This window comes from Pongo abelii, chromosome 16, assembly GCF_028885655.2.
Source record: "Pongo abelii isolate AG06213 chromosome 16, NHGRI_mPonAbe1-v2.0_pri, whole genome shotgun sequence".
Taxonomy (NCBI): domain Eukaryota; kingdom Metazoa; phylum Chordata; class Mammalia; order Primates; family Hominidae; genus Pongo; species Pongo abelii.
In genome coordinates, this window is record NC_072001.2 from 37,993,578 (window position 1) to 38,006,459 (window position 12,882).

Genomic DNA, 12,882 nt, shown 5'->3' on the forward strand with positions numbered 1-12,882 from the left:
ACCTGTAAAAGTTTTATAAAATATGCTGCAAAAATGACTCACAGTAGATGTAATTACTGTGCAACCTTGGAAACTGATGTAAAAAATTCAGCTGCCAGCATGTTAACGGCCACCTAATATATGGGTTGTTTGATTGGACTCTTTGGGCAAAACTGCAAAATTCCTAACCCATTGCTGCTATATATTTTATCAGGGCCAAATTTAGCTACTTTCATTTTTTAAAATGCCATTTTAGACATCACAGTGAATCAAGTCAGTGTTGCTTAATTGCTTGCATACATTACAATCTAATCTATTTCCCCAAACACTAATTTAACTAGTTATTATTTATTTTTATTTTTTGGAGCAGCGGCAGAGTTCTAATGCCTGAACTATGAAACTTGGCAAAATCACTGCTTTCTTAAAAAAAAAAAACTGTAAGTATCAGCAGTGAAATTTTCTCCTTTATGCAGTCAGCAACTGTTTATTTTTTAATGTATTCATTCGAAATTAACAGTTTAGTATAAAAATATTTTATTGCCCATATTCTGTTTTGAATTATAATAACATAGTGTTTCTGTGGGTGGAAAAAGAAGCCACATTTTAGAAGGGTCCCTTGCCATATTTTTACCCTATGCCTTTGGCTTAGCGGGAATGATCAGGTATTCTATCAGTTTAACAGTGAATGCCAACCAAATATGTCAACTTTTGAAAGATGTCCTCATCTTATAAAATGTTCACTCTACAATCATCACCTTTCTAGGCGTTGGCCTTATGGGCTGTCACTTTTGGAAAATTAAATGTAAATTGATTTTTTTGCAAAATTGATTCTATGTTAATGCCACTACAGGTGTTTGCTAGTTAAATCACCTCAACTATGAATCTTTTAGGAAAGAGATCATCCCCCCTATTTTGTAATAGAATAATAAATTCACTTTTCCCCTTAAGCTTACCTGTTTGGTAAACTTACATATATAACATTTTCTCCAAAGCGAGGCTTATCCCAACCATGGGTAAAAGATTGGATGTTAAGAATTGCTCTACTGGCCTTCTTCTAGATTAATATTTAGGACTATTAGGATCACCCAAATACAGTAGCCACCACACGAACTGAGTTGAGCTCTCAGTCTGACAACTTTATTACACACCCTCTATTTATTCTAAGACTTAAATTGTAAGTAGGCAGGGATTTTGTCTTATTAATCTATGTGCCCCAATAAATATTTGTCAGATTGAATTCTCAGTTTTGTACAGTTGAAAAAATGCCTCGCCTTATTATATGGTTCACTTTGGTGGAACACTCTTTGATTTACTTATAGAGAACTAAAATTCATTTTAAAGAAATTTTTTAAAAGCCATATAAAAATTTGCTGAAGAGGAGGTTTGGTGGTGAAGCTTTCAAATATATCAATAACACTAAAAGCTCTCTGTTTTTTACATTTCCAAATTCCATAACTATAGGTGTTGAAACTCAAATTGTTCTACATAATTAATTTCAGTCCTATATAAATATACTCGTAGATACTGTGTGAAATTGAATTTTTCAGCACTCAATTTAATCTATTTGAAGGATTAGAATATTTTGTTCTTAGTGTGGTAAATTGGGCAAATGCTGAGCCCAAAAGTTATTTCAACTGCAAACACTGCTTAAACATTTAAGTAGTTTAACCATGTTTTCTTAAGTCATTGTGATCAGTAATTAGAAGACCCAAGTCTACTTCGCCAGCTAATCTTAGTATATAATTCTGAACAACTGAAATTTCAAGACGGCAATTTGACTTCAGAAGTCTATAGAGTATACAAGATTTAGAAAGTTTTGAATTGTCTAGAAATTCCCAGCTATCGATACAATTCAAAATGCCTATGAAGTTTTAACTGTTATACCTCATATCAGTTAATCTGGGAGCAGGTTTCTTACAGTAACAAAAAAGATTTAACTACCTAACACACATGCTAAACCTGGTGACAGTGCAGAGCATTATTTCACTTTTGAAACTGATGGGGTTCAGCATATGCTATACCAAAATACGGCACCTTGGCATATTGAATATTTTAAGGTGAAGGAATTTGAGAAACGGCAGAAAGTTCTCCCTGGTCTTTTCTGTCCTTCTCCCCTGAAGCAGGTTATAAGCCTCTCATGTGGGAGGTGCCCTCCTTCTACCCTGAGGAAAGGAGCATTCTTACCTCTGAATATGGGACACTGAGGGGAATCAGAACTAACAGGCCTTCCTAGGCTTCCCCTCTGTCTATTACACTTATTTTACACTCTTTGTCCTAACCCATTTTTCCATGACTTTCTACTTTTCATCAAACCTAGCATAACAACGGTCAGATATAACCATTTCTTTGGGTCTTCACTTCCTTATGAAGGCTCCTGTGTCACAAAAAACTTACCTTAAATAAATTTGTATGCCTTTTTCCTATTAATCTGTCTTCTGTTAAAGGAGGCCCAGTCAAGAACTTAGAAGGGTAGATGGAAAAAGATGTTTTTCCTCTCCTACAATACTAACAGTTAAGAATGATTTTCCAGCTCAAAAACATGAACCATAGAAGTATAAGATCCTGTTTTGACCTCCATTAATGTTTTATAGGCAGTTAAAAGATAATAAAGATGCTATTCGTGTAGTAAGAATGCAAAATAAACTACATACATTTCATTCAGAGTTCTTTTAAAAAGTGAGTAATTGTAATGTTAAGGATTAAAACAAAAAGGATGATGAAAAAAATGTCAAATTGCAGAATTCTTTCCAAAGGAGATCCCATCATCAGTCTGCTACTGATCAGCCTGCTACTGAGATGAGGCATTGGTCAATCTGCTCTGGTAAGGGAGGTGGGGCAAGCTGGAGGGAGAAAATGCTATCATTCTCAAGCAGCAGGGAAAAGGAGCTTCAGAGAGATAAGACATGACTTTGCAAGAGGCAACAGGAAGGCTCTGATTAAAGAAGAAGTCATTTTCCACTTTGTAGAAGTACTGACGAGCCGGAAGAGTTTAGAGTGTCAATGGAAGCGAATTCTTTTCAACAACCTCTGCCTCACTATATACCCAGATTAGGGAAATCTGTTTACAACAATCAACAATAAAACCAGACATGGCTTTAAATTATGCTTTAAAATTTGGGGGTAAATAAAAGCCTGTTTATTAAAGAATGTGATAAAGAGTGAAAACGCAATTTTATCCTTTTTAAAACCACTGGAAGACTCAGAACAATAACAAAAAGAGCAACAGCAACAACTTGCATTGGTGCAATTCCTAACAATGAACAAAAACGCTTTCACATAGATTGTCTCGGTTGATTACTATAGCCACTCTAAATGTGAACAAGGCTAGCTAGCATTTCCACTTTATAGAAAAGGACATTGAGGCTTTGAAGAGATTGTCAGCTGCTTTCAAAAAGATATGTCACTCTCACTTTCAATTAAAAAAAAAATTGACCAAATTAAAAAAGAACCACATTCACAGAGCTAGAAAATTCATTGACCATAGCCTGTAACAGAAGCTACATTGCAAATTACATGGTATTCTGTTCCATACAGAGATTTTATGTCTTTTTTAAAAAAAAAAAAAAAAAACAAGGCAGAAAGTTGAAATACCTGACCACTTGCTTCAGTATCAGACATCTCGCAATGCCTAAGGTTAGATAGATAGTTTAATAGAATGAACCATTTATATATAGCAGATAATGATCTGTAACTCAGCTTTGCTTCAAATTCAGAACACTTTGAAGTAACCTACAATGTTTCCACAAACCTAAGTAGTCAACTTCTCTAGTCCTTTCTCTTCCTGATATCTTTCTGAATGTCATCGACTACCCAAATGATGATGGGATTGTGGATAAGGGAAAGTTATGAGGACTGCCAGCTGTAATGATTCTCTTGATTTATCACAAGGTACTAATTTTTCCATACTTTCAATGCCACGCAAGTTCATCCCTGAATGAGTGGATTTTGGCCCTGAGGATCTAGTCTAATTCTGTTGCTGGAGATTATACATGAGACGTAAGACCTCTATTAGCTTATTGAATGACATTGGGATATTTAAAGTATGTCTGAGACAAAAAAGACTTAACAAAGTTTATTAAAACTCTTCTCACTGCTTTTTCACTCACTCACTAGACAATGTTTATTACATTTAAGGAACTGTAGTAGGTAGGGGAAATGCTTGAAATAAAATTTTAATACTGATAATTTTTTAAAAGTTTTATTTATAATTAAGAACCTTGTTATGGCTGAAACCTTTGACTTCCAGTGTTTACAACTGGAGCATAGAAACTGGCCTATATTTTATTTTCTTCTGAGCTAAATGTATTGCCTTGAAAAGAGAAGAGAATATCTTAATCACAAACTTTATAAAAAAGATTGCTTGAGTGCTGCTATATGAACTTTCAGTATATTGTGTCCAGGAATATGCAAGTAGTACTATTTCAAGTCCTCTTTACCGATAATTTAACGCTGCCTCTAAATTTAATGCCTATTGCCTTTTCACCAGAAAGCAGTTTTTACTGATGATAATGATGATGGTCATTAGGGCCTTGGAGACTTTTAAAAGGATCCAAGGATGAATGAATAAATAAAAACCATGATGACTCATTCTGCACCGAATGCCATTAGTATAACACACAGCTCAGCACAGTTCCTCTTCCCCTGAAAACTGCACTATTTAAATATACGTTAAAATTTTTTTAAACAAAATGAGTATAATTTATTCAGAGAATAATATGAGACTGTGGAATGTCAGCAGCTAAGTAGGCAAGATGCAAAAAGGAAATACATTTTACTAGGCTGATATTTTCTCTAAAACTACTCCTAGTAGAACAACAATCAGATTCTGTCAGGCTCTGTTTCATTCCTTCCTTCCTGAATGAGAGGAGCTTGTTTCTGTCACATTTTCATTGCTTTCTTTATTTTATGTTTTAAATCTATTAGCGAATGTCCAGTTGAATTTCCTTGTAGTATTGTTTCAGGCTAAGTGCAGGAAAAATAAATGCTGGGATTTTAGATTAAATGTTAGCTCTAGAAAGGTTTTTGCTTTAAACAAATTAAGTATATTAAAATCTGTATTTAAACAAAAAGATAAATGAGCAGGAAGTTATTCATTTTACTTTAGAAATATCTGATGTAGGAAATGCATTTGAAAAGCTAACTTCCATAACCATCTTTTATATTAGTTAAATTAATACAGATTAATCAATATTTCATATTCATATCATATTCATGAAAATGTGAATGTGTAGACCCTGCCCTTAAAAACGAGCATACAGGTGTAAAGAGATATGCTCTGAATTATTTGTTTTATGAAGACATATGTATCATTTCCCCAAAACTAAAGCTGCCACAGGATGGTGTGTTATAAACCATTATGGAGCATTTTATTTCACAAAGGATTAAACCATGGAAAAATCCCAAGGCTGTAAAAAGATTTATGCTAATTAGGCACTGAATTTATTAGTATAGTCTCTGTTTTTCCCTTTATGAGCTGATTTCAAAGTCACTGATAGGCTTTCTCATGACTTACATGGTAAGCAGCCACTTCTCTATTTTTCATACACCTATTTTCCCTTTCTTGCAGTAGACAGTAGAGCAGTGAAAAGGACACTGAACCAGAACTCATAGAACAACGATCCTCTACCTTACTATACATGAAGCAGGCAGGTGACTGATCTCAGAATCATGACCAGAAGCATCTCTGCCTTGCTCTCTTCATTGCAATGTAAAGATAATAACACCACAATGTTGGTGGGACATAACTGTTATTATGTTGTTCAGCCTGCAAAGAAACAATCAATCCCCAAAAGTCCTAAAGATTAAATGTTAGCTCTAGAAAGGTTTTTCTTTAAACAAATTAAGTATATTAAAATCTGTATTTAAACAAAAAGATAAATGAGCAGGTAGTTATTCACTTTACTTTAGAAATATCTGATGTAGGAAATGCATTTTAAGAGCTAACTTCCATAAAATGTTCAAAGTACAATTTAATTGGCACATATTGAATTCAAATGCACCTATAGCAAGGTCTGACATACAACTGCATTTTAAAACCCATTGAGGGGCTTTGCATGCAATTTAGGCTAATTTGATAAAGGAATAGTACATCAAATTGGACTTGATTGTTCTGAATCAACTATCGGTCAGTGTCATTTACATGAAGTTGGTCCAATAAAAACCAAAACTATCATTGGCTTGGAAAGAGTGAGAACTTCCCACTGCTGCTTAAGTTGGAAATTAATCAGTTGGTCAGCAAAATGGTCTGATTCTTGAGCTTGACTTCCATGATGAGAATGAAATGTGTCTCTTGGTTCAGAACCCTTGCTTTGGTAGCTAGCTATACAGCGAAATATGCCAAGTGCACACTGGAGTGTTTCTGTCTCTTAGCACCATGAATCAAAGCCCTTTCTGTAAAATGCTCTTGGAACATAAATGGTGGAGCTTCCCTCTGAGTCAGTGCTAGTGTGGGGGATGACATTTTGGTTTTTACTTATGTGTGTGGAGCATGAAGCCAGATTTACATTGGGGTTGGTTTAAATTCTGTAAGTCATCTCTAAAGAATAGTATTCATGGTACTATGTACCTATTCACTACAAACAGGTATAAACCTATTCACTAATATGCATGTATGAATGTATAATATGTGCATCATTATACATTAAACATGGCTTGGAATATAATAAAGAAGGTTATCGAGTAGGAAAAATGCACTGCTTTAAAATCTGCAATCACTCATAGAGTAGTAAGAGGTTCACACAAAAGATATAAAGGAGCTGAGAACAACAGTGGAAACAGTGGATTCCTATCTCTCATCATACACTCTCATTGACTGGATGGGGGTAAAAGTCTCCCATGCTGCTTATGTTATTCTCTCTCTCTGATGAGCATAAATGATGTTGCTCCACAATCTGTACTTAATTTTCACCTTTCTAATGGTCCTCTTACCTGCTTACTGAAGTTCAGCATTATAATGTTGTATTTTTAAATAGAATATTCTAAAACACAACGGTGGAGCTTGGTGAATTTTACATTCTTCCCCTTGCTTGTACAAATACAGTTATCAGGTCCTCTAGAGTCCTATGTACATCAGATAAGGAGGTAGAAGGTGACATTCATTGTAAAGAGATGAGGGCTGATGCACTGGAAGCAGAACTGGATGCCACAGCCTCACGTTCCATTTGAAAACCCTTAGCTTTCTTCTTCAAAGCAAAATGCTTCCTTTTAAATGGTTCGTCTGCCACTGCAGTGACATGCCACTTGCTTGCAGCATCTCTGGGAAGACTAGGAATTACCACCACCATCAGGATACGACCTGTGCCATTGCATCACACTTGTGTGGTTTTCCTAGCAATAAAAGGCAACGATCTGGATGCTGATGTCAGAATGGATCTGCTAGTATTCCAGAAACATTATTAGGTTTACATATACATGCTAAGTACATATTTAGTAAATTAAAAATTATGTAATAAATGAAAATAGGTTGAAACACATAAAGTAGTTCAGTTAATTAGCTCTTAATTAATAAGTGTTGTCCATAATTGCCAATATAAACTAGGGGTTATAGATGTTTGCATTTTGAACAGTTCTTCTATCTTTATTCTAATATCTTTTGTAGAACCAAGCAAGATAAAATACAAGAAATTATATATGTTTAAAAATACATGTGGGTATATATAAGTTGAGTATTCCCTATCAGTAATGCTGGGGAACAGAAGTGCATCAGACGCTGGATTTTTCTGGATTTTGAAATACTTGGGTATACTTAGCATACTCTGGAATACTTGGGATGGGACCTAAATATAAACACAAAATTCATTTATGCTTTGTATACACATTACACACATAGCCTGAAAATAATATTTTATAATATATATATATTTTTTATTTTTATTTTTTTTTTTTTGAGAGGGAGTTTCACTCTGTTGCTCAGGCTGGAGTGCAATGGCACAGTCTTGGCTCACTGCAACCTCTGGCTCCCAGATTCAAGCAATTCCCCTGCCTCCGCCTCCCAAGTAGCTGGGACTATAGGCACGTGCCACCACACCTGGCTAATTTTTGTATTTTTAGTAAAGACAGGGTTTCACCATGTTGGCCAGGCCGGTCTTGAACTCCTGACCTCGTGATCCACCTGCCTCGGCCTCCCAAAGTGCTGGGATTCAGGCATGAGCCACCACACCCAGCCTAATATTTTATAATATTTTTAATAATTTTGTGCATGAAACAGTTTGTGTACATTGAACCACCAGAAAGCAAAGCTGTCACTATCTCAGCCACCTATGTGGACAATCTGTGGTTGTTTGACACCACTATCATTTCTGACTCTGAATTTATATGCTACCGACAAGCAATCATTTTCTTATACTTATTTACTGTTAAAACAAGGTGTTTAGGGTAACTTGTACCGTCATGTTGGTGCTCAAAAAGTTTTGAATTTCAGAGCATGTCGGATTTTAAATTAGGGATGCTCAATCTGTATGTTCAATTCAATATGTTACTTTAGTGCTTGCTTGTCATGTAGCTATAAGTGCAAAAATATTTAAGTGTCTCACCTGTACAGATATAATTAATTCCTAAAGCATACAGAGCATCATTTGTGGTAACTTGGTCTGTGGCGCCATTCTTTTCATTGATTAGTCACAATTCAGGATAATTACAATAACGTAACGCTCAGAAACAGTTTGCTCTTTGTAAACCTTTGCACTTCTTTAAAAAAATTTGAGATGGGGTCTCATTATGTTGCCCAGGCTAGAGCACAGTGGCTATTCACAGGCACAAACATAGTGCACTGTAGTCTTGAACTCCTGGGCTCAAGCGATCCTCCTGCCTCAGACTCCCAAGTAGCTGGGTATACAGGCATGAACCACCATGCCCTTCTACCCTTGCATTTCATAAAGATTTTTATAAGAAAAGTGATCCTCCTGCCTCAGCCTTCCGAGTAGCTGGGACTATAGGTGTGAGCCACCATGTCCCGCTACTTTTGCATTTCATAAAGACTTTTATAAAAAAAATAATACTTTTATATTATAAATGCAATTTGTTTTAAATGTATGACAACTATTGCTTCTAAGTGCTATGATAGGTACTTAGATTTGTTTCATCCATTAGTTGTAATGGACTTAGTCTGGGTCTAAATCTGTCCCAGATTTCTGGGATCAGTACAGAAACTAGGGCTATTTCAACAAGATACTTTAAACAATCTAGCATGTCCAAATGTGAACTTGTCACCTTCCTTACCAAACATATCTTTTTCACCTTGGGAAATGTCAACTATCAACTCAGTTGTCCAAAGCTGTAGAACTGGGTCTTACCTTTGTCTCTTTTGTCTTACTTAGCTCCTTCTTTTCACCTCATTCCAGGCAGCCAACAAATCTTGTCATTTCTAACACCTTAAAACCACTTAAATATGCCTATTTCTCTCTGTTGTTTTACTTTTTCCTTAATATAGGCCACCGTCATTTGTATGCTGCTTTGATGTCTGCAAAGCCTCCTAACTGGTCTCCTCAACTCCAACCTTCTTCTTCAATCCATCTGCCACACTTCAGCTAGAGTAATCCTTTCCTAAAATATATCTGCCTTTTTTTTTTTTCAAGCTCCTGCATGCTTAAAATTATTCAATGGATTCTGGTCTAATGTTCAAACTTCTTAGCATGACTCATCAGGCCTTTCAGAGTCTGTCCTGTATCTACTTCAACCAGCTCTGCAGGCCCCACCCCTCACTCATTGCTGGAGCCATGTAGAATTAACAGCAATTCTTTCAGCTCTCTCTTCTCTCTAACCTCAATTTTGGAATTCTCTGTTCCGTTGATACAGAAGGTCCTGCTCTAACTCTACTTGGCTCAATCATGTCAATATTCCCAGAGGTTAGACTTATCTTTTACTGGGGAAGTCTTTTCTGACCATCCCTTGGTCTCCGAATTGCACTGTGTGTGTCCCATCACATCTATTCAGCATTCAACAAATATATCATGTGTCTTCCCTAAGCCAGGTGCTGGTTTAGGTGTTTATGATATGTAACTAAACAGAACCATGAAAATGCTTGCCTCCATGGAGCTTGCATTCTTCCAGTGTTATCGTGACAATTTATCTCACTATTGTCCTTATTCTCTCTTCCTCCCTAGATAAAGGCAGTTACTCTCCTGAGATTATTGTATTATCATGATTGGTACAATGTCCAACCAGTAAATATTCACTTAGGGAATGAATAAACTGAGAAAATGGGAAGCAAAGAAATGCCAACATATTATCTTTCTTTTATATTAGATCTTTATAATTATTTTGAAGCCACGGAAAACTTGCTTAGAAGTAAAAGAATTTAAGCCTTTTATTTTAGTTGGGGATTTGATGAGTAGACATATGAACATGTCTTCAAAATTATATGTAACCCTTTCTCCCTCTGAATTTGCTTTCAATCATTGAGTCCTTTTATAACCTCTTTTAATTTCTAGGCCGATCTGCCCATTTCTGACCACCTGAGTCTATAACAGAAAAATCAGTATCAGTGATGGAAAAATCAGATTCAGAAAAAGAAAAACTAGATGGTCCTCTGAAACAAAAATAAATTGAACACTAGGATTGAATATACAGTTTCTATAGGCTTGAGGCTACTTTGAGAGAAATGTTTTTCTTGCAAACCTAACAGTCATACTGAATTCCTAAACTGTGTTTCAGAATTCAAAGTAAAAATCTAGAAGACGAGGAAAGGGTTTTTAATATTTTCAAAGCTCCTCGAGTTCCTTTTTCTCTAGGGAGAAGGGAGACCAAAGTAATATTCTGGTATTCAAAATAATACATCAGATAGACTTGAAAATTCAGGAGCTAATTACTTTTAAGATGATCTCAGGAAAAATTAAGGTGACATGTAGAGGTGGGGTGTCTAATATCATCATGATTCCACAATCCCTTTGCAAAACAAGTATGATTTATATGCAATTAAAAAAATATGTGTATCTCTTACCTGCCTTCTAAACATACACATATTTATTTAAACATCTTTATGTTTTCATCCTCTTAAATACTTCATACTTACACATCTATGCTATTCTTTTTCAAAGCACTGTTGGTTGTTTCGTTTTTGTAGAGATCACAAGTCCAGTTGATATTAGTGACTTATTCTTTCCTCTGCTTTGTGAGTGTAGGTAATAGCCTTTTTGTATATCAATTTGCTTACACTGCAGTTTATGCTGGTAATACTGTACATTGCCTGACCTCTGAATGGAAAAATAATAACAAGTTAAAACAGTCATTTTACCTGAAGTCGATAAGGCCATAACACTCACCCTGTTTTCAATTCACATGCTCAATTTTCATCCACTCACTCTCGACTTTGAGAGGAAGCAATAATGACAGGTTACAGGCACTTTATTTCAAAATTCACTCACAAAGTTATTGACAAGCATTTTTTCACAGAAACAGCTCTTCTCTCTGACCCTCGTGAGCTGTTTACATGAAAAATGCTCTTCCTTGTAGATTAATGAGAGTGGAACCTAATTCCATACCAAACATGTAGCAATTGCCTTAGCATCTCTGTTTTTGATATGGGAACAAAAGTAGGGATAATTTGCCTCAAATTGCAGTTGCTTCAGTCATAATAAAATCTCAGAGAGTACTGTTTGCTTTCAACTTTCATTAGGTAAGCTGGGGCTGTTATTAAGGTACCAACACATAAATGTTATATTAGCACTTAACAGAAGCATGGCATTCTCCTCTAGGAGATAAATTCTACCCTTGTCAATATAATTCCACACTGAATGCAGTAAAAGAGTTTGAAAAGATGAAATAGTGAAGCTTTGTACACAAAAAAGAAATTCCTTGTTCATTCAAGCTTAAAGGCCATTTTGTTGGCCCAAGGTACTAGGGTACTGTTTAGAAAATAAGTCTAAGAGAAACTCTCTCAGGTCAAGTCAAACGTGGAGACAAACTTTCAGACATGTTCTCTTTGTCTGAGGTTGTTAAATCAGTTACTTTAAATTTCTGCATGCCTTCAACTGGCATTTCAACTGTGAAGAGATAATAACAATTTAAGGTTAAGATGGAGTTTATTTCCAGACTTCAAATGATGAACATTGTGTGTGAATCACTGTATATACAATACCCACACATTTTAATTTTTTTTTAGGATGCTAAGCCCTTTTAAAATGTAAGGTATTATGTATAGTGTTGTGATGGAGCTGCTGAAATTAAATCTTTGTTTATCCTTACTCTCATCACTACATCTTTTAGGTACTCATAAAATAACTATCTCCAATTTAAGGCTAAGAAAAGTGCTGCCCCACTTAACAATATGAGGGCTATTTATTCTAAAATGGAAGAAAAGGAAGGAAAGGGGCATCCAAGAGGTTGGCTATTGCTAGGCCTAACTTTTATCTTTTATCTTTGTTCCTAGCTTGTCAGGGTTTTTATCTTGCCATCATTCGACAATTGTAAGGTCTTTTTTTTTTTTTTAAGACGGAGTTTCGCTCTTGTTGCCCAGGCTGGAGTGCAATGGCATGATCTCGGCTCACCACAACCTCCGCCTCCAGTTTTCAAGTGATTCTCCTGCCTCAGCCTCCCTAGTAGCTGGCATTACAGGCATGTGCCACCACGCCCGGCTAATTTTCTATTTTTAGTAGAGACGGGGTTTCTACATGTTGGTCAGGCTGGTCTCGAACTCCCACCCTCAGGTGATCTGCCCGCCTCGGCCTCCCAAAGTGCTGGATTACAGGCAGGAGCCACCGCGCCTGGCCTGTAAGGTCTTTTAATGAATCTATTGTCATTTGGATTATTTAATAGTCTTAATTGCACAAAATTGTCTATTTTAACTACCATAATTAACAGTCAGACTAAAATGTTTTTCAGGTGACATGTGAAATATCAAAAAGACTAATGTTTCTCTGCATTTCTAAGACATATGATTAGAAATAGCAGCGTAGGACATCTGCTTCT

At 35.8% G+C, this 12,882-nt stretch overlaps 1 protein-coding gene and 1 long non-coding RNA gene across 3 annotated transcripts in view; both read right to left on the minus strand.

Moving 5' to 3' along the window:
- DPH6 (diphthamine biosynthesis 6) overlaps positions 1 to 12,882 on the minus strand; it is a 450,913-nt gene that overhangs the window by 61,783 nt on the left and 376,248 nt on the right. The gene's annotated exons all lie outside the window — the stretch shown is intronic.
- The window catches only part of LOC134760258 (uncharacterized), a 49,652-nt gene continuing 37,215 nt past the window's right edge, over positions 446 to 12,882 (minus strand). The window contains exons 3-4 of one of the 2 annotated variants that reach the window (XR_010137444.1): positions 10,988 to 11,168; positions 446 to 7,305 (exon numbers count right to left, since the gene is read on the minus strand). This is a non-coding gene — a long non-coding RNA (uncharacterized LOC134760258). The remainder of the gene's footprint in view (positions 7,306 to 10,987; positions 11,169 to 12,882) is intronic. The other variant, XR_010137445.1, reaches the window with a different exon arrangement.